This window comes from Phocoena phocoena, chromosome 17, assembly GCF_963924675.1.
Source record: "Phocoena phocoena chromosome 17, mPhoPho1.1, whole genome shotgun sequence".
Classification (NCBI taxonomy): Eukaryota; Metazoa; Chordata; class Mammalia; order Artiodactyla; family Phocoenidae; genus Phocoena; species Phocoena phocoena.
In genome coordinates this window covers 11881997-11904803 of record NC_089235.1, presented here as the reverse complement: position 1 = coordinate 11904803, position 22807 = coordinate 11881997, and the positions used below count along the sequence as shown (strand labels likewise).

Here is a 22807-nt window from a genome sequence, read left to right as displayed (position 1 = left end):
CGTCGGCGGTGGCCCTGGGCACACCTGGCCACCCTCACGCCCACACACCTGTGCTGGGTGCGCGCCTCGCCTCCCGCAGCTCCCGCGCGCCCTGCGGTGCTCGGACGGTCCTGCGGTCCTCCGAACAATAGGCCGATTCCCGGTTGCTCTTCTCCCCGACTCCTTCGGTGCTGTGAATGGACCCTAAGTGGTGTCGGTCTCCAGAGTGCTTCCTCGAAGCTTCGGTTTTCGTAAAGTTGATAGCCAGGAACCAGTTTTGTTTTTCATTTGATAAGGAGGTTTTAAGAGAAAAACTACTGTTGGAGCACTCCCAGGAAGACTTTGTTTTGAATGGGCCATTACCGGTTGCCCCTGAGAATTTCGTGTTTTGTTTTTTCTGTGGTGATGCTGTTGGCCCAGCTCTACTTCTGGCTGATTTTGATTGCCGGATTTAAAATAGGGAGGTTAAAAGAATTTTGTTTTGTTTACATTTGAACTGAGTGAGTGCCCTCCATTTCTGCCGCCAGAACGTCACATGTTCACGATCACTTTTTAAATCACGTATATTTATTTTTCCTGTTGATTAACATTAGCTTCTTTTATGGGGGTATATGTTTTTCTCCTATTATATTGTAAATATCTTGAGCCCGGTCTGTATTTCTTTTGGGTTTTACTGGTAATGTGGATAGCACCCGATAGAGATTTACTTACAGTAGGTGTGTCCAGTAAATATTTGCCATTTGCTTCTTTGCCTAAATTGTTTGTAGAGAGAGCAGTAGCCTATATTTGGGTTTCTCTGTGAATTGTTTTTATTTAAAATCAGACTTCTTTTGCAGGACAAGGTGGTATGCTAATGAGGTCAGAGTCAACTTGTAAAGATTACTATAATATTAAGTGACATCTAAAAATAATGCTACATAGTTACTTTTAAAGTTAGGTCTGTGATCTGCCTTTACAGTACTGCTTAAAGCATTTTCAGGTTCCAAATTTAATACTGAAGAGATACTAATGCATTAAAAAGGTTTTTAATGGTAGTAACTTTTTCATTTCTTATATCAGCAGCACGTGACTAATACCCATTTCCGGTTCAGTCTAAATAATCAAGGCAGTCAGTACTCATTTGTAAAATTATAAAATGTGAATAAAGTTACTTGTGCTCCCCAAGGAGAAAATGAATGAGATGGGAGATTCCAAGGGAGTTAAAACAAGTAAGGCTGATGCCAGGGAGTTTACCTGATGTTTTAATTAATCCACAGAGACCAACTTTAAGCTCCATTCCTTCTTGACTCATTTCCTAGCCTTAGATTTAAATGGGTAATGGAATTTTAAAAATATGATTGGCAGATAAAGCAAATATTGTATAGCCACACCATACTTACTATTAAAGCTTAAAAGAAATTGTTTGTACCCCAAAGTGAAGTGTATAGGAACTTCTGAAAACTTGGACAGAAGTTTTCCTGAACTAACACTTTTTTCAAATTAGCGATGCACAGTATTAAAATGACAGTAAACTTACCATGATGCTGAATGGGTATATTTATCATTATCAAGACTTTGATTATCATTTAATACTAAAACATATGTCATAGTGATTTCTTTAGGGCCAGATGGGAATTTGTAATAGACTGAAAAAGAGGTAGAAAATCTTGGAATCTTATTCAGAGCTGTATAAAGTAAATATTTGGTTAAATCAAAAGCTTTCTTTACCCTTGAATCTTCAGTTTCTAAGTCTTAAGTTAAAGGAATTATAAAAAGTTTGGGTGGTTTTGTAGTTTCATTTAAAAGACTTTAAGAAATCTGTTTTTCTTTTTTTTTTTTCCCTTAGGCACTAGCAGAACAGTTATTTATATTAGAGTACTTGTATTTTAAAATATGTTCTCAATTCCATTTTCATTGTAATATGGGAGCCCAGTTCTTAGTAGGGACTTAGTAATATTGGTTGAATGAGTGAATGGCTAATGAAGTTTTAAGTTTTATCTCTGACTGAGCATCAGTTGAAAATAGGACATCAACGAAAGGACTTTCATCCAGGTAAAGCAGTAACTCTTTTATCCAAAACTTGGCTCTCCAGACTTTAACAGATTCAGGAAGTAAGCAAAGACTCTGAGCGACCAAAGTAGATTTGGAGATCCTCTCAAAGCCAGTGTGTTTTAGGCAAAATTCTGACGAACTTGTTTTCCAAGTAGCAGCAGATTTGAAGGGGGATGGGAGGCTGCTAGAGTCAGGTTCATACTGATAGCAGCAAAAGTTGACAGCTGATGCACCAAAAGCTCGGGGTCAGAAGAAACGCTCTTCAAAGCCAAAAACTTTTAAAAAGGACATAAAGTTTGGCATCTTGAGTGTTATACAACACAGTTATGTTTTTGACATTAGTCAAAATAACATTTAATGGAGTCTGTTTTTAAAAGTTGAAAGATTTGTGCTGTTTAAAAAAAAAAAAAACCTCCATGCCGAACATTTTAAGTGTTGATGTTTAAATGGACAAGCCTGAGTTATCTGGAAGATTCATTTATGTGGAGCACCAAGTCTCCCAAGGATGCCAAGTAAATGAAGCATTAACTTTTTGTTTTAAATCAGGTCATGTACTACTTTCTCAAATAGTTAATACAAATTTTTTAATTATTTGAAAAATAAGGATAATAGAAGATGGTTGATGATTGTTTTCACCATTCTGGGGATATCTGTTGTTGATAGTTGAGTATAAAAACATTTATCTTGCAAAATACGTTTCTTATTTGGAAAAAAATATTGTGAGAGCAGAAATTATCTTGTTCACCACTGTGGCCACAGTGCTTTGCATAGGTAGGTGCTTATTAAGCATGGAAGTTGAGCCAGTGTATTGATAGCATGCCAAAACACCGCACCTGGGATTATTTCAGTCAGATTTTCTATACACTGGAAACAGATCTTATTTGGGTTAGAAATCTGAGGTTTAATTTTTAAAATTTAACATAAATCTATGATATGTATTATTATTGAACAAAATTTGGGGATCTAACATGTAAACATATGCTTTTAATACCATAATAATCTAAATTTGATTTCTAATTTAGCATCTGTATCTTTTTTTTAAAATAGATTTGATTTTTTAGAGCAGTTTTAGATTCACAACACTGTTGAGTGGAACACGCAGAGATTTCCCTCACCTGGAACATGCGTAGCGTCCCCATCATCAGTATCTCCAACATGAGCAGTACATGAACCTCCCTAACACATCAGTATCACCCAGAGTCCATAGTTTACCACAGGGTTCATTCTTGGTGTCTTTTTTTTTTTAATCCAGAAACTATTCCACAGATATTTACTGAATACCTCTGTGAACGAGGCTCCTTGTGTTAGGTGCTGAGAAAATGTAAAGAATTAGTAGTTTAAAAAAAAAAAATCACTTGTGAGCCTGCCAACCTAACCAAGTTTTTCTTTGAAGCATTGCCTTCCTTATTCATAAACATTTTTCACCTGTATTCACAGTCCACATCTCTGGTGTCTTTGGTAACGTTCTAAGAATATAACAAATTATCAAGGTCCTGTATGTGCCAGCACAGTTCAGAGCCCCTTGGATAAAAGTTGGTTGGTTTCTCCTTGAAAAAGCTTTTACAGGATTGTGGTGGGGAAAATGGTATGCTTACATATGACATAATTTTTGTACTGGGGTTATCAAGCTCTAATGAGACTACAAGAAGGTATACCTACATTTCCTGGGTAAATCAGGGAAAGCCTCACGTGGTAGTTGAGCCTTAGGCTAAGGCCTGAAGGTTAAGAAGATGTTTCTCAGTAAATGGGTGCATGTAGGGGAGGAGGAGAGAGGAGGCACAGGTAGCTATGTAGATCAAAAAGCACCATCAAAAGAAGTTTTTGTGATGATGGAAATGTTCTCTGCAGCACCTAAGATAATAGTCACTAGCCATATAGCTAGGTGAGCCCTTGAAATATGACTAGTTTTGACTGAGGGATTGAATTTTAAATACAGTTTTGTTTAAATAGCTCCATATGGCTAGTGGTGACTGTATTGGCAGAGCAGGTGTGTAGTGTGCTTAATGATGGTTAGTAGTGATGTCATGTTGATCTGTCCGTAGCACGTTCTCCGGATGCGGAACATGAGAGCTACTTTCAGGTTGTTGCTGTTGGCTGCAAAACTTCATTTAATACCTTCATGCAAATTTGATAAAGTCCTTAGAGTGGAAGCACTAGATTGGGTCGAGAGGTAGGAACACTTTCTGGCTTTCTAGAATTCTCTCTTCTTTTACAGTGCAAAGATGAATGAGCATATCTCTTTCATCTCCAATCACATAGTATTAAATTGTAATACTTATATGTTAAATAACCATTTTATAAACATTTATATAAACGTTTTACTGCTTCAGTAGATGTGCTGTGGTACACCGAGTTTGTTTTCACTTGCAGTAAGCAAGGGTGTACAGTTTCTCGACTGTTTTTTGTACATTTGCATTACCTCTTTTGTGACATTTCATTTGCATATCCTGTGCTTATTTATGGAGGCTCTTATATATCTAATATCAGTTTGTAAATTGCATCATTTCAAATATTGTTAACATAGTTGCTGCCTTTTCACAAGCCTGTATTCAGAAGCCAGTACAGGGGTTGTGTGAACAGTGGTGAACGGGGGAGTGATTCTGTTCCTGACACCTTCCTCCCTGCCCACTCCCAAGACACTCCTTTGGTTGGGACCTTGGTTTCATTTTTCTATTTTCAGAACTACTTCGTATTTTGATTTAAATTCAGTACTACCGTATTTTGGCTTATACTTCAGAACAAATATGTATTTATACTATATTTCAAATAACATGCTCAAACATAATATTAATGTAAATTTATAGTGTATTTGGACTGCAGATTTGATTGTGGAGTAGGGTGTTCAAATTACTGGTTTATAAGTTGTCATCAGGAATACGTGTAGTCTGTGGGATGTGAATTGAGAGGTTTTTGACCTATGTCCAGATTTTGGTGCTTTGTTGCAATGCCTAGAGTTCTGTCAGTTGTACATACTGTCTACTCAAAAAAATTTTTTTAACACAAATGTCCTGCGAGAGGTAAAATATTAAGCTCTTTGCAGGAGTTAGGAAGATTAGGGCGCCCACTTTGGGTGGAAAGAGGGAGAGGGATGTACCGTCCGTTCTCTTCGAGGCAGTTTGATAAGACTTCTGCTAATACTTTAGTGTAAATTTCAACTCTTCCTTTCCCCTTCCCTCCCTTCCTCCCTTCATTCCTTTTTTCCTTTTTCAGAAAGGATTACAGCAGTTTTAAAGAATTGACTTCTTTTCTGGGGATGGATATAGAGACAGGCTTGGAAGAAGGGAGCTGAAGAAAGGGAAACGGGCAGAGTTTAGCTTAACTCAGTTTTTGTCTGGGATCATTAATTGTCATAAAAACACCTAGGAAATTTAGATGATAAAGAACCCTCATTGCCTGCAGATCCTCTTAGTGAATTTAACTTTTTTCTTTTTCTGTACTAAAGACTGTGTGTATCACATTTGTTGTGTGGCTATAAAATCTTTCTAATTTTGTTAGAAGTCTCTTGACTCAATATCTTTAGTGGAAGTTTTCTGGACATTCTTACATTCCCTTTGGCCACTCCAGAAAACTTCAACAATTAATTTTTAATCTTCTAATTTAAAAACTCAATATTTTTTTCTGGCTACAGATTGCTCATATCTTATGATTATTTTGAATTGAGAGAAAATTAAGTGTATATTCTCTTCCATATTTAAATGGCCTGTTCTTGCCTGAAAATAAGGTAGACCGTTAATTTTTACATTGTTGCCAAATATGCCTTTCAAAAGGTTATTCACAAGTAAATGATACTTTTTGCATGGTTGCATTCAGGTGTAAGTGTTCATGCGGTCAGTATGTGAGGAAAGGAATAAAAGCTATATTTGTAGATGAGCCTTCTAAGCTTGTGGGGCTTCATTTTGGCTGCTGGCAGGAAGCCTTCTGAAGGGATCTATGCCACTGATCCTGTGGTTGTCATCAGAGAATCTCTTGCTTATAATTTTGAGTAGGAATTTTGGATTATTGCTCCATGCCTCCACCTGCTGGTAGGGATGGCTCTTCGTTTTCTGAAGATGATGGCTAGAGGGAGGAGAGGGCAAAGGCAGGGCATAATGTGGGGAAGAAAAATTATTAATCAGATAACTAAATTTCGGCAAAACCTACTCTGTTTCTCGAAGTTTTGAGTAGACCAAACTCTAGCTCAGGACCATGTAAAGTACTTGGTAAACAGTGCTTAATAAAGATGCAGTAGTCTTGCTTCAGTATTAATTATAATTATTTGTTTCCATTTATTGAGGACCTCCTACATGCCAGATACTGTAATTGATGTTTTTAATCTTTACAAAAGATTGCTTTATGAGATAATTGGCGGTACTCTCATTTTCACCAAGAAGTAAGTAAACTGAGCTTACAGGCAAGTTAAATCGCTTGTCTGAGGCATCAGGCAAGATCTTGGAGAAGAGCCTGTCGTGTTCCACACCCTTACTTTCAAACTGGTCTCCCTCATTGGTGAAGGTGAGTGGAATATAGTTAGACTTTTAGGTTTACGGATTATAGATTTTGTTCATGGATCTTGATAAAGAAAACAAATTTGATGATTTGAGATGATTATTTGAAATGATAACCTTCGCTCTGGTCTTTTCAAACCATATCTGGAATATTTTGTTCTAGATGCCATGTTCTAGGAGGAGATGATTAAGCTAAATCAGACTCTGAAGATAGTGACCAGGGTGGTGAGGTGATTTGAAAACTGTATTGTTTGACAGGTGACTGAAGAAATTGTAGACATTTAGTCTGGAGAAAAAAGACTCAGGTTTTGGGCCAGCGGGGGTGGGAATGGAGGTGGGGAATGCTTGGTGAGAGATGGTGGAGCATTGCTGTCTTCCAGTATTTGAAGGATTGCCATGTGAATGAGAGGGAGGAGAAGAGGATTAATTTAGATTTTGATTGGTTGTATGTTCTTGATTGCTATACCCTTTTCCTACTTTGTGAGGTCAGTTGCTAATATACAGGAAGAGATCCAAGCTTAAAGTTGTCACTTGTCCAAGGCCACACAACTAGGTACTGGAAATGGATTAAACTCTGGGTCATTCTGACCCTAAAGCCCATGCATTCTCTTCTACTTCCTCTTACTGTGTGGAAAAAGGATGTTACCTCAGAGGGTAGATAAGTACCAATAGGTAGAAACAATAGAAATAGAAAGGGAGATCTTGTGTTTAAGCACACTAGTAATAAAAGAAATGCAGGTTAAAAGAATGATACTGATTTTTGCTTTCAGATTGGCAAATTTTAAAAAAATAAGTGTATAGCTTGAAGATTATACTCACGTAATGCTAGTAGGAGTCTAATTGTTTTACGTTTTCTGAAAAGTAATTTGGCAATTGAATAAAATAATGAATACTTTTGCCTGATAATTTACTTTTGGGTATCTGTCCTGAGCAGATAACTAGAAATGTAGGTAAAGATTAATGATCTTCAAGGATATTCATCGTGTATTTATCACTGAAAAATTGAAAACAAATAATTTATAAATGGTTTACTATAGTATTTCTTATTGTGAGTATATGGTATTTATTTTTATATTGTGTGACCACTAAAATGCATTGAAGAATTTAAAGTATGTATAGTGTAAATAGTTTACAAATGGTTAAATAAATTTTAGTATTTTCTACTGTTTATGTATTGTGTACCCACTAAAATACTTGGAAGAATTTGAAGAATATTTAATTGCATGAAGAATTGCTTACAACATTAAGCTAGCAAACAAACAAAAAATCCTCAGGGTATTTACAGATTTATCCCGATTTTGTTTAAAAATAAATCACAAGATATATACATATTCACATACTGTGCATGATTGCAGAAGGAAGAAAAGCCAATATATATCCCAAAATGCTAACAGAAGCCATCTGTGGATGCTGAAATTATAAGTAATTTTTAACTTTTTGTTTAGAATTTTGTGTAATTTTACGTGTTCTTCTTTTAACATGAATCTCCGTTTTAACTACAATAATCCTAGAAAAAGTCAAACAAGTTGTATTTGGGCCCAGATCTCTGACAGAGATGTCCAGAGAGGAAGTACACTGCCTCATGAGATCAAAAATTCCCGAAAGATACTTGGATGAGGTTCTTGTCAAGGGGTTTGACTTTCCTGGTTCTGTCTGACCTCATGATTCTGTAATTCTTGGCGTAACTCAGCTGTATGCATGACAGGTATTTTTGTATAGCTCTGATAATGTTAAAGTAGCTTCACTCTCCATGGGAGATGTTGGGAAGTAAATTTAAGTATAGTTATTGTTTTAAAGGAGAGCTGTTTGATGATAGCGCGTGAAGAGATCTTGAACAGTGACAGTGGTGGAAGGAATAGAGATAGGAAGTCAGGAGTTAGGTCCTCGGAACTGATTTGATTTGAGAGGTTAAAAACAAACAAACAAAAAACTTCACCTTTTAAATTTAGGAGACCAGGTAGATCATGAAGCTAGTAATAAAAATACAAAAGGAAGAAGAGGCAGGTTTTATTTTTTTTTCTTTTCCTCTTTTGTATATGTGTGTGGAGGATTGGGGGAGGGTGGTGGAGTACATTATAAGTTTACTTTTTAAATATGTTGAGTTCAAGTGTCGGGGAGCCCTCCAGTTGGGATGTCCAGTAGGCAGTATCTTAGGACGAAGGTTAAGACGAGTGACATATTTTGACTCCTACAAGGGTTTTCAAACATTTTTTGCTCACATATCCCTTTGAAAAACTAGGGGAAAAAACCCACAAAAAACTGGATACCTTCTTACATATCTAGAATTTTTCTTCCAAGTGTATTTGTAAATGATGTAGATTTTGGTGTATTATTTAAATCACAGTTTTAAATACATCCAGGGGAATTTTTAAAATTTGATATCCCCATCATCTGTTTTAATAAAATGTGAGCAAGCTCTTAATTTTAACAGAATCTTTACATTCCTTATTTTTCTCTTTGAACTCATTTCTGTTTGACAGTCTCTACATATTCTTATCCTAATGTATTCTTTTATATTTGAAAGCGTTTTATCAATCACAGTGTCATACTTTTCTACAACAAAAGTAAATTCATTCATTAATTTAGTAGATGGAAATAGAAAGTACTTAAGCAGTGTCACCCACTTCTTCTGAGTTCTATGCAAAAACAGTTATAATTTAAAACATTTGAAATTTCCTGTGTCTGTAAGGCTGTGTCAGATTTATTTTGGATTGAGTTACCAATACAATGATGACCAGTAGACAATCAAAACAACATGTGAGTTATTAAATTTAATAAATAGTAAATAGTAAAAATTTCATTGGAAATGCATTTTGTTTATTTTAAATCATTTAGAAATCTATTTTATCCATTTATAAGTATTATTAGAAAAGATGAGGTTCTGCACCGATTCTCTTCCTTTTTTACCTTAAAGTATTGAGAAATCTTGTCCACAAATTTAGTAGATGGTAATAAAAAGTGCTTTATTTTAGCAGTATCACCCATTCTTTTGAGTTGACAGCAAAGTGATCCACAATCAAAAATACTTTTAAGGCTTTCTTGAGTAGCAAATGGATTTGGTTCTCCTTCCATTTTCATGGAAATAGGAGCTGGTGACCATTTGATTTGAAAAAAATTCGATACCCAGTCTGGAGAGCAATTACCTTTTTCAGCATTAATATTTGAAACTCTCCTTTTGGCTCCTCAGCTGTTGTTAGGCCCCAGCTCCACAGTAAGTTTCAGGACTTGTAGAGATTTATGTAGGGCAGAAGAGGAGAGGTGAAAGGGGAGAAGGAGGTAAATGAAAACTGACGTGTCAGTAGAATAGTTCTAGAAAATTGTACATATGGAAGTTGAAGACCTAGAAATCAATTCCCTTGAAACTTTCCATGCCCAGGTGCTCCTCAGGGTATGTATGCATGACCCAGTTTGTAGACCACTGTTTACTGTATTTCACCTTATTACCTTGTTGCTGTATTTTACTGTTCTCCATAGGCATACAGAAATAATACCTTACACATCAGGTGTTTTTTTTTTCCTGATTTTGTTTGCTCATAATCCTGGATCTCCATACTTAATCATTTTAGGCCTTCTTTAGGAATGGAATCAGAATATTAATGCTTGAAAGAGACCTTATAAGTAATTTATCTTCAACAGTTTGAAGATTTGGTTGTCGAGACTCAGAAAGGTCAGGATTTCTCCAAGATCACACAATTAGAAAGTGGAAAAATTAAAGCTGTAAACTTAGTTCTTCCAACTTTTAATCTGTTGCTTTTCTCACTATACCCCTACTTCCTTAAAAAAGGATTGATTTATAGGATTTCCATAAGTAGCAGTCTTTCTTTACTGAACATTATTCCTTTGAGTAGCATTTGCTGATAGACCTGTGATTATTTGAACAAGTTAAAGGACAAACACACTCAATTTTTAAAATGTCTGAGTTACTTCTACTTAAAATATAGTCAGATAAAGCAAAACCATTACTGAAAGTATATTGAGCCTGTTAGGAAGATATTTGTTAAAATGTGATTTATGTATAACTCAGCAGGAATAACCTTTTAAAAAGGAACACATATTTCACCTGTATTTTAAAAATTAACTTAAGAATAAAACTTTTTTTTCCACTTTAGGGAATAAAAGAATTTTAGCAAATAAAAGAATATTCTTGATATAAAAAGAGCTCACTCTCTAAACCATTTATGTGTTTACTGTGTATGAAAGGGTGAGTGGTAGAATTTTTTTTTTACTTCATTTTACTTTTTGCTTGAATTCTTCATAGTGCACGTATATTTTAAGAAAAACAATGAAGTTATTGTGAAAAGCGAACTTTTTTTTAAGAGCAGTTTTGGTTTCACAGTAAAATTAAGAGGAATGTCAGAGATTTTCCATGTATCTCCTGTCCCTACACATGCTAAGCCTCCCCCATGATCAACTTCCCCCCCAACAAAGTGGTACACTTGTTACAATTGATGAACCTAAATTGATATGTCATAATCATGCAAATTCCATACTGTGTATATACATTAGGGTTCACTCTTGGTGTTGTACAGTCTGTGAGCTTGGACAAATGTATAATGAAATGTATCCATCAGTATAGTATCATACAGAGAATTTTCACTACCCTAAAAATCCTCTGTGCTCCACCTAATTATCCCTACCCCTCAGTTCCCAACAACCACTGAACGTTTTTACTCTCTCTCTAGTTTTCCCTTCTCCAGAATGTCACATAATTGGATTCATACAGTCCTCTGCCTTCAGGATGGCATCTTTCACTTTGTAATGTGCATTTAAGGTTCCTCCTTGTTTTTTCATGGCTTGGTAACTCACTCCTTTTTAGCACTGGATACTATTTCATTGTCTGGATGTATCCCAGTTTATTTATCCATTCATCTACTGAAGGACATCTTAATAGGCTTCCAGGTTTTGGCACCGTGAATAATGCTGCTACAAACATCTGCTGGCTTTTTGTGTGGACATAAGTTTTCAACTCCTTTGGGTAAATACCAAAGGAGTGTGATTGTAGGATCATATGGGTAAAAGTATATTTAGTTTTGTAAGAAAACACCAAACTATCTTCAAAGTGGCTGTACCTCTTTGCGTTCCCACCAGCAGTGAATGAGAATTCCTGTTGTTCCACATCCTCACCAACATTTAGTATTGTCAGTGGTCTGGATTTTAGCCGTTCTAATAGGTGTGTAGTGATAGCTCATTGTTTTAATTTGCATTTCCCTGATGACATCTTTTCACATGCTTTTTGCTATCTGTATACCTTCTTCAGTGAAGTGTCTCTTAAAGGTCTTTGGCCCATTTTTAATTGAGTTGTTTTCTTATTGTTGAATTTTAAGAGTTCTTTATATATTTTGGATAATAGGCCTTTATTAGATGTCTCCTTTGCAAATATTTTCTCCCAGTGCATGTCTTGTCTTCTCATTCTCTTGACATTGTCTTTTGTAGAGCAGAAGTTTCAGCTTATCAGTTCTGATTTTTTTTTTTTTTTTTTTTTTTTTGGTGGACTGTGTCTTTGGTGCTGTGTCTAAAAAATCATCACCATACCCAAGGTCATCTAGATTTTTTCCTGTGTTTTCTTCTAAGAGTTCTATAGTTTTGTATTTTATATTTAGGTCTATGATTCGTTTTGGGTTAATTTTTAAAAATTTATTGGAGTATAGTTGCTTTTCAGTGTTGTTAGTTTCACCTGTACAGCAAAGTGAATCAGCTATATGTGTACATATATCTCCTCTTTTTTTGGTTTCCTTCCCATTTAGGTCACCACAGAGCACCAAGTAGAGTTCCCTGAGCTATACAGTAGGTTCTCATTAGTTATCTACGTTTTGGGTTAATTTTTGTGAAGAGTGTAAAGTCTGTATCTAGATTCATTTTTGCATGAGGATGTCCTGTTGTTACAGCACCATTTGTTAAAGAGACTATCTTTGCTCCAGACTATCTTTGTTCTGTTGTCAAAGATCAATTAACTGTACTTCTGTGGCTCTATTTCTGGGCTCTCCATTCTGTTCCATTGATCTATTTGTCTATTCTTTCATCAGTACCACACTCTCTAGATTATTGTAGCTTCATAGTAAGTCTGGAAGTCGGGTAGTGTCAGCCCTCTGACTTTGGTCTTCTTCTTCAATACTGAGTTGGCTATTCTCAGATTTTTGCCTCTCCATATAAACTTTAGGATCAGTTTGTCGATATCCCCCAAGATAACTTGCTGGGGGAATTTCCTGGCAGTCCAGTGGTTAGGACTCTGTGTTCTCACTGCTGAGGGCCTGGGTTTGATTCCTGGTTGGGGAACTAAGATCCCACATGCCTCATGGCGCAGCCCCTCCCCCCCCCCCAAAAAAAAGATAACTTGCTGGGATTTTTGATTGGGATTCCATTGAATCTGTAGATCATGTTGTGAAGAACTGACATTTTGACAATATTGAGTCTTCCTATCCATGAACGTGGAATGTCTCTCCATTTATTTAGTTGTTTGATTTGGTTCATCCAAGTTTTGTAGTTTTCCTGCTATAGATCTTGTACACATTTATACCTAAATACTGCATTTTGCGGGGTGCTAATGTAAATGGAATTGTGTTTTTAATTTTAAATTGCAGTTGTTCATTGCTGGTATATGGGAAAGCGATTGACTTTGTATATTACCCTTGTACCCAGCAACCTAGCTGTAATAACTCATTAGTTCCAGGAGTTTTTTTGTCTGTTTTTTTTCCAATTTTCTACATAAATGATCATGCGATCTGTGAACAGAGAGAGTTTTATGTCTTCCTTTCTAATCAATATACCTTTTATTTCCTTTTATTGTCTTATTGCATTAGCAAGGATTTCCAGTATGATGTTGAAAAGGAGTGGTGAGTGGCCTTAGTCCTTGAAGGATTCTTTACTTTTAACAGGGCAATATAATAAGATCTATAGGAAAAATATTAAGACTACTCAGCAGAAGGTTAGCAGAAGACTCACTCAGTTCCAGGAAGAAATACAAAAGTAGGAAAACAGGTTCAGCTTTGCTAGTAATAAAGGAAATGCAAAATAAAATAAATTTTAAAAATTTGGGGGGTGGGGAAACATTTTCTTACTGGCAAAGACTGGCAAAACCCAATCTTAGGGTGTGAGAAAACGGTCTTTTTGTTTGTTTGTTTTAATATATTTATTTATTTATTTTATTTTGGCTGCATTGTGTCTTCCTTGCTGCACACTGGCTTTCACTAGTTGCGGTGAGCGGGGGCTACTCTTCGTTGTGGTGCCTGGGCTTCTCCTTGCAGTGGCTTTTCTTGTTGCAGAGCGCAGGCTCCAGGCACGTGGGCTTCAGTAGTTGTGGCACGTGGGCTCAGTAGTTGTGGCTCATGGGCTGTAGAGCGCAGGCTCAGTAGTTGTGGCTCATGGCTTAGTTGCTCAGTGGCATGTGGGATCTTCTCGAACCTGGGCTAGAACCCGTGTCTTCTGCATTGGCAGGCAGATTCCCAACCACTGTGCCACCAGGGAAGTCCTGAAAACAGGTATTCTTGTAAATGTAGCTGGGAGCATCATTTGATTCAATCTTTTGGGAATACAGTAGGTCTTTACAAATCAGAATTTTAGATGTGAATATTACCCTTTCTGCAGTCCTGTAATTTATCCAAAGGGACAGTTAGAACAATTTGCTAAGATACATGTGCATAGATTTTTGGCAACAATTTGCAGTATTGATATTGATGGATGTTTAGGTTATTTCCAGTGCTCATCATTGGATATTGTTAAAATACGGTGTTCTAATTCAGCGTAAAACTCTATATCCAGTAAAATGATGCCACAGATCCATATTTGTCTTGGAAAGGTATACGTAACAGTTTGAATGGGGAAAATTTTAGCTGAAAAGTGGCATGTATATATTAGCCTGTTGATTTAACTTTCTGTGTAATATCTGTATTTGTCAATAAAAACGTGGAGGATATTGTATACACCAGTGTATGAATACATACAAGTCTGGAAGGTCGCTCAGCAAAATGTTAACAGTGACTGTCTTTGGGTAGTGGGGTTTCTGGTAACTTTTACTATTTTTGTACTTTTGCGGTTTATTGTATTTTTTTTTTTTTGTAATCAGTTTTTTTAAAAAAACAACATTAAAAAAGTAACTTATGCTGTCAGGTGGAATATCATTTAAGTAGAAATAAAGTTATGAAGAAACTTAGGTCTAGTTAGCTAATAATTTATTATAGGTTGGTCAGAAACCAACTATATTCACTGGCACATAGTAGGTATTCAGAGTGGTTTATTAAAATGGAATTATAGTGGGGGAATGATGTATGGAGGAATGCAGTGCTTTTTTTTTTTTTTTTTTTTTTTTTCCAGTATGTGGGCTTCTCATTGTTGTGGCCTCTCCCGTTGCGGAGCACAGGCTCCGGACGCGCAGGCCCAGCAGCCATGGCTTACGGGCCCAGCCGCTCCGCGGCATATGGGATCTTCCCGGACCGGGGCACGAACCCGTGTCCCCTGCACCGGCAGGTGGACTCTCAACCACTGTGCCACCAGGGAAGCCCTGCACTGCATTTTTAATGGAAAAATGAAGTGAGTTTGGAGGCAGATAGTTTACAAAAAATATTATGCCTATTTCAGAGCTGAGAAGGTAAGCTTTCTGCTATAATATTTATGACCTGGAATCATAGAACATCAATGTTAAAAGAGTCTGTGGAAGTCAGCACTCTCAACATCTAGATAAGTAAACTGAAACCAAGGAGGTTAAAGGACACACCGGGCAATCCAGTAGTCTCTTCTGTTGAACATCCTGATTTTGGCTGCTCAGTTTTTGCTTGAACATTTTTGGAATGAGAAGATTACCACTTTACAAGGCAGTCCATTTTGGTGTTGAAAGGTGTAATGGGTTGAATAGTGTCCACCAAAAATTCATGTCTACTTGGAACCTCAGAATGTGACCTTATTTGAAATGAGGATCTTTGCAAATGCAATCAAGATGAGGTCATATGGGTTAGGGCAAGCCCTAAGTCCGATGACTGAAGTCTGTCTAAGAAGAGGAGAGGACACACAGAGCCTCTGACACACACACAAGAAAGAAGGCCATTTGAAGAGGGAGCAGAGATTGGAGTGATGCAGCTACAAGCCAGGAACTCCAAAGATTGCAGGGATACACCAGAAACTACTGAGATGCAAGGAAGGATTCTTCCCTAAAGCCTTCATTCCGAGGCAGCACAGCCCTGCTGACACCTTGATTTTGGACTTCTGGCCTCCGGAACTGAGAGAGAATAATCTGTTGTTTTAAGCCACCCAGCTGGTGGTACTTTGTTACAGCAGCCCTAGGAAACTAATACAAATGGGTTTGAATATTTTAAATGTGTTTGTTCGCTCTTGCAGTCAGCAGATGTTTACGGAGCACTCTACGTGCCAGGCACTTGGCTATAGGTATATCAGAGATAAGTAAGACGTGCTTCCTGCCTCCATTCCTAGAGTGTGTCCGTCACGAAGGACAGCCATGTAAGTACGTGACTGCAGTACTGGGTTAGGATTGTGTGTGAAGTTCAGTGGTGGCACAGTGGAGCTGGGAGAACCAGGGACGGTTTTACAAGAGACCTTTATGGTGGGTTTGAACGAAAGAGCTGAAATCAACCTCTCTGGGAATTCTGCTTGATTCTGCCACCGCTAGTGCTATCACTCCTACCTAGTTCAAGGTATGTAGCATCCTGTTACTAGAATTCTCTCACCACAGATCAGTCGAAGTAATTTTTATTTTTATTTTCTTATTTTGCCTGCACTGCATGGCTTGCGGGATCTCAGTTCCCTGACCAGGGATTGAATCTGGGCCTCTGCAGTGAAAGCGCCAAATCCTAACCACTAGACCATCAGGGAACCCCCCGAAGTAATTTTTAAAATGCAACCAGATCGGGCTTCCCTGGTGGCGCAGTGATTGGGAGTCCGCCTGCCAATGCAGGGGACTCACGTTCGTGCCCCGGTCCGGGAGGATCCCACATGCCGCGGAGTGGCTGGGCCCGTGAGCCATGGCCGCTGAGCCTGCGCGTCCGGAGCCTGTGCTCTGCAACGGGAGAGGCTGCAACAGTGAGAGGCCCGCGTACCGCAAAAAAAGAAAAAAAAAAAATGCAACCAGATAATGCTTCTCTGCTGAAAACATCAATGGGATCTTATCACAATGAAAATAATATCCAAACTCCTTTTCATCATACAGCCCCATAAAATCTGATGCCTCCTAACTTAAGTCGCATCTCCTTACACAGTGGTCTTCTTGTTGTCTGTGAACACTGTCAGGTTTGTTCCCATCTTGGACTTTGCACCTGCTCTGCCCTCAGACCCAGGATCTTCCGTGGCTCCTCTTCCTTCAAGTCTCGGCTCCCTCTTTGCAGAGGAGCCTTCCCTGACCACCCTATTTAAAAGCCCCCCTCCCCCATCTATCTATTACCTTGTTTTATTTATGGCATACACCACTAACTGGATTTGTCTATTTCTGCCTCGCTTCCAGCCTGCATCCCTGCCACCATAGAATGTGTGGTCTGGAAGCAGGGATCTTGTTTATACTGTTCGCTGCTTATACTGTTCACTGCTGTGTCCCTAGTGTACAACACACAGGAAGTGTTCAGTACAGAAGAAAGAAGAAAAACTTACTTTTAGTCTCAGGCTTATCATGTCAGATCATATGTCACCATGACTCTCTTTGGGATGCATCCCAAACTGCATTCTTATAATTTCATTTTATAGTCCCAGCCTATTCCCTCCCCCCCAAAATTGCACCTTCATCTTCATATCCTTTCTGAGCTGCCCTCTGTGGTATTGGAGCTATCTTAATTTCTAAAATTGTGTAATCTTATTTAAGGATGCATTGAGTTTTAGAAAAGTTGCCCAAAGTAACACAGCCATAAATGGTGTTGCTAGGATTTGAACTTAGATCTCTCCCTGACTAGAGCGCCTTTCTGGTTGTTCTCCTATGGGGGTTTTGGTGAGTGGGAGGTAAAAATCCAGAATTAAAATAGGAGCCTTGTCCATTTGGACTAGAAATAGCAAACACTTATTATTTGTTTCTATAAAAAGAGCTGCGTGATATTTGTTGAAAGGAATTCTAAAAAGTAACTTTAATTTTTTTTCGACTAAAGTTAATTTGCTTGTTATAAAGAAGAAAGTAAACATCATCAGTAGTCTACCACCCAGAGACAGCTGCTGTTAACATTTTAGAACATTTTTATCCAATATTTTTCTGTGCAGAAATAATGTTATGTCATTTTCCTACATAAATCTTTCTCTGAATTTTGAAATAATTTCCTAATGTAATTATTAGATCAAAGCATATTGCCAAATTTTTTTCCAGAAAGGTGACCCCAATTTACATTTCCGTGAGCAGCACATGAGTGCCTTTTCATACCTTTTCAATATTTTTGGTTTCCACTTTTTGGATTTTTCTTGATATTAAACTTGGAATATATGTTTATTAGTTACCTACTAACTATCCTGGAATTGTCTATATCCATTGCCTATTTTTCTATTGGCAGCTTAGTATATTTTAAATCAGTTTTTAAATTTTATATTGATAATGAAAATTTTGTCATATTTGTGGCAAACTTCCACCTTTTTGACTTATTTTTATTTTTTTAAATTTTATTTATTTATTTTTGGCTGCGTTGGGTCTTCATTGCTGTGCGCGGGCTTTCTCTAGTTGTGGTGAGCAGGGGCTACTCTTTGTTGCGGTGCGTGGGCTTCTCATTGCAGTGGCTTCTCCTGTTGCGGAGCACGGGCTCTAGGCGCACAGGCTTCAGTAGTTGTGGCACGTAGGCTCAGTAGTTGTGGCTTGCGGGCTCTAGAGCGCAGGCTCAGTAGTTTTGGCTTAGATGCTCTGCAGCATGTGGGATTCTCCTGGACCAGGGCTCGAACCCATGTCCCCTGCATTGGCAGGCAGATTCCTAACCTCTGTGGACCACCAGGGAAGTCCCTTGACCTATTTTTAATAAAATGATGTTCTACCTGTACTGCTAAGCCTTTATCTAGTAAGTCTTATCTCTTTAATGATGTAGTCATCAGAGGGAATTTTTGTTAATAAAAGTTTTCAGCATTTTAAATTCTTCCACACAAACTTTGTCTTCAGCGTACTAATTTGATAAAGATCTTTTTCAGTTTAATAAGTTGTATGGATTAATTGTCAATAACAAATTATAGGTAATTATCTCTTTGTATTTTAAATATATTGTAAAAGGAAGGTGACATAAGTACTTTTCCAGAATAGAACCAAGAATGTGAAATTGGAGGAAAAATTTTATGCTTGGAAAATATATTGAAAATGAATGACTTGAGAACTTCTGAATGTACTTTCTAAGCATTCTCACCACTAAAGCAATTGGCATGTAACCTATCCCCCTCCTGCAAACATTTTTAATTTTGTGATAGTAACTCAAATTTTGTACTAAGAAAAATGGAACGTAGGACCCATTTTACATAGCTTTTCTAAAATCTCTAAAATTTTAGAGAGAATTTATGTCTTACAAACATTTGAGAGGATTTTTAATGGCTTATAATATTAACATAAAAGAGGACAATTTGAAGATAAAAGCAAAAACATAGATTACCTGCAGTGTGTAGAACCAACATTTTCATTTTTTTTTCATCACAGTGAAAATACTCCAAATTCATTTTCAGAGAAAAACTTTCCAGAAGTGACTTCAAGAATTTTTTATGGTTGGCCTCAGTTCATTTCCATTTGAGGTGTAGTTTTAATAACTTTTTCAAGGCTTTCCACATTTATTTCCCCATCAGTGGCGTTTTTTAATTTCCTTTTTGTCGTTTTTTTGTTTGGTTGGTTGGTTAAGTCTCTTAGAGCAGGATTCAAGAGGGCTGTGCAGGAAAAGCCATTGAAGATGTAAAAATAAAATTTTAGAATGTTTATTTTTAACCTTATTGTTTCAGATCCTAATTTTATTTATGTTACATGGAGTACATAAAATTATATGTATCTAATTCATAAATAAGTGCATTCCAAGTTTGGAGACTACTATCAGAGAATCTGTTGATTGTAATGTATTTCTCACACGCATGTGTGTGCACGCACACACACACACACACACACACACACACACACACACACAGGTCATGCAGGAACATAACATTTCAAAGGGTTCTTGGAGTCCGTCCATCATACCTCTAGAATACTCGCGTTCCTGTTTAACCATAACCTGCCTTGCCTCCTGAGTGCACTTAGCCGCAGCTCTTTGTCTACTGATTTATTTAATTAAAAAATTTTTTTCCTTGAAGACAATTTCATGAGGTCCATGGTATTTGGATTATAGAAATTTGCTAGGCAAACAGATTTTTTTTTTTTTTTTTGCGGTACGCGGGCCTCTCACTGTTGTAGCCTCTCCCGTTGTGGAGCACAGGCTCTGGACGCGCAGGCTCAGCGGCCATGGGTCACTGGCCCAGCCGCCCCACGGCATGTGGGATCTTCCCGGACCGGGGCACGAACCCGTGTTCCCTGCATCGGCAGGCAGACTCTCAACCACTGTGCCACCAGGGAAGCCCTAATTTATTTAATTTTATTAACCAACTCTGATTTCCATCCTTAAGGTTCCAGCCGAGGGTTAACTCTTAGAAGAGCCACCTTGTGTACCTATCTGTCCTGATTTCAGTTTGGTTAAACCATGAGCTCCTTAAGAGTGGTCACTGTTTATTTAGCTCAGTTCAGCCCAATGCTTCATACAAAGTAGATATTTAGCAAATGAAAAGAGTGCGTCAAACCTTTATAAAGTCCTGTCAGTGACCCATCCTACAGAGTCCAGCTTCCTGCTCTCCCCACACTCCCTCCTATTTCCCCCTTCCCACGATGCCACCTCATACGCTGCTGCGGCAACAGTCATTTCTGTCTTAAAGGGTCTTATGCCATCTCAAGGTGGCCGCGCTTAATTCTTTGACGACTGAAGGATTTCTGGAAGGCCTCAAAGTGGTAGTAGTATTCAGATCCCCTCATATAAAGCTGGTAAATGACATGGTCAGGATCAGGGATAGGCTTTCAACCTTGAGGACTTTATAAAAGGTCTCTAGGGCTTCCCTCGTGGTGCAGTGGTTAAGAGTCCGCCTGTTAATGCAGGGGACACGGGTTCGAGCCCTGGTCCGGGAAGATCCCACATGCCACGGAGCAACTAAGCCTGTGTGCCACAACTACTGAACCTGCGCTCTAGAGCCCGCGAGCCACAACTACTAAGCCCTCATGCTACAACTACTGAAGCCCACATGCCTAGAGCCCATCCTCCACAACAAGAGAAGCCATGGAAATGAGAAGCCCGCGCACCACAAAAAAGAGTAGCCCCCGCTTGCTGCAATTAGAGAAAGCCAGCGCGTAGCAACAAAGACCCAACACAGCCAATAAATTAAATAAATTACCAAAAAAAAAAGTATCTGGATTTCTCCTGGGGCTTTGGTTGTCTTAATGGATTATAGACCCTTGTTGTTGAGTAACCAGGTGATGACTATAGGTAGCCCTTTTCTTCAGTACGCTGTGGGATGTAGCCCAAGGTCAACACACCCTCTTTATTCTTTTTTTTAAAAATAAATTTATTTATTTATTTGTCTTTGGCTGCGTTGGGTCTTCGTTGCTGCGCGTGGACTTCCTCTAGTTGCGGCGAGCGGGGGCTACTCTTCATTCCGGTGTGCGGGCTTCTCATTGCCGTGGCTTCTCTTGTTGCGGAGCACGGGCTCCAGGTGCACAGGCTTCAGTAGTTGTGGCGCACGGGCCCAGTCGCTCCGCGGCATGTGCGATCTTCCTGGACCAGGGCCCGAACCCGTGTACCCTGCATTGGCAGGCAGATTCCCAACCACTGCGCCACCAGGGAAGCCCACCCTCTTTATTCTTTAGCATATAAGTGTGGAACTAGAGAACGCTTAGCCAAAAGAAAATGGTTATAAAATTTTTCTTGTTAGAAACTAGACTGGTTGGTTCAGGTATAACACCAGTGATGCCCAGTAGAAATACAGTGTGAGCCATGTATGTCGTTTAAAACTTTCCTGTAGCCACATTTAAAACAGTAAAATGAAACAGGTGAACTTAGTTTTAATGTATGTTATTTAACCAACTCTATCCTAAATATTATTAATTTAACATGTAATCAATACAAAAAAAATGTTAGTGGTAAATTTTATGTATTTTTGGAGCACACATCTCGGTTCTGACCAGCACCATTTCAAGCACTCTGTAGCCACAGTGGCTACTGATTCACTGGACAGCGTGGCTCTAGAAATAATGATATTTTATAGTACGTCTTGTTAGAGGGTGTCAAGGCCACCTCTTTTTTCTATAATTAGACACATTTGTTGTTACATTTTATGGGGTTCTGTACATTTCCCTTATTCAAACCTTGTTTACTTATTAGGCTTGGAAATACCGAGATACCGGTATAAGTTAGCTGCATTTTTAGAGAGATTGTATATAGTAGTCCCCCACCTTGTCTGCGGGGAATATGTCCCAAGACCCACAGGAGATGCCTGAAACTGTGGATGGTACCAAACCCTGTACATACTCTGTTTTTTCCTGTACACACGTGTGATAAAGTTTAACTTAAAAATTAGGCACAGTGGGCTTGCCTGGTGGCGCAGTGGTTGAGAATCTGCCTGCTAATGCAGGGGACACGGGTTCGAGCCCTGGTCTGGGAGGATCCCACATGCTGCAGAGCAACTAGGCCTGTAAGCCACAACTACTGAGCCTGCGCGTCTGGAGCCTGTGCCTTGCAACAACAGAGGCCGCGATAGTGAGAGGCCCACGCACCACGATGAAGAGTGGCCCCTGCTTGCCACAACTAGAGAAAGCCCTCGCACAGAAACGAAGACCCAGCACAGCCATAAATAAATAAATTTAAAAAAATATTAGGCACAGTAAGAGATTAACAACAATAATAAAATAGAACAATTACAGAACAATTATATAGAACAATTATAATAATACACTGTAGTAAAAGTTAAGTGGATGTATCTCTCTCAAAATCTTAGTGTACAAATCTAATGCCTTTTCCATCTTAACTAAGCACTTAAAATGTACTGTGGCCATAACTTTTGCAGTTTGAGGTGTGACAGCAAAACTAGCACAAATTTCTTTTTCCTTCACAATTTCGCAGATAGAAGAGTTGTTCTTACCATAGATCTTAGCAACCCCAGCATACAATTTTTTTTTAAGTCAAGAACTTTCACCTTTTCACTTAAAGGAAGTACTTTACGGCCTCTCTTTGGCATATGAGTCACCAGCATCACTACTTTTGCACTTGGAAGCTTTATTAAGTGAATAATTATTAAGTAAGATAAGGGTTACTTGAATACAAGCATTGAGATACGGTGTTGTTCTGATAACTGAGATGGCTACTAAGTAACTAATG

General features: G+C 38.3%; 1 protein-coding gene across 1 annotated transcript in view; it reads left to right on the top strand.

Moving 5' to 3' along the window:
- PDE7A (phosphodiesterase 7A) overlaps nucleotides 1-22807 on the top strand; it is a 112730-nt gene that overhangs the window by 499 nt on the left and 89424 nt on the right. The gene's annotated exons all lie outside the window — the stretch shown is intronic.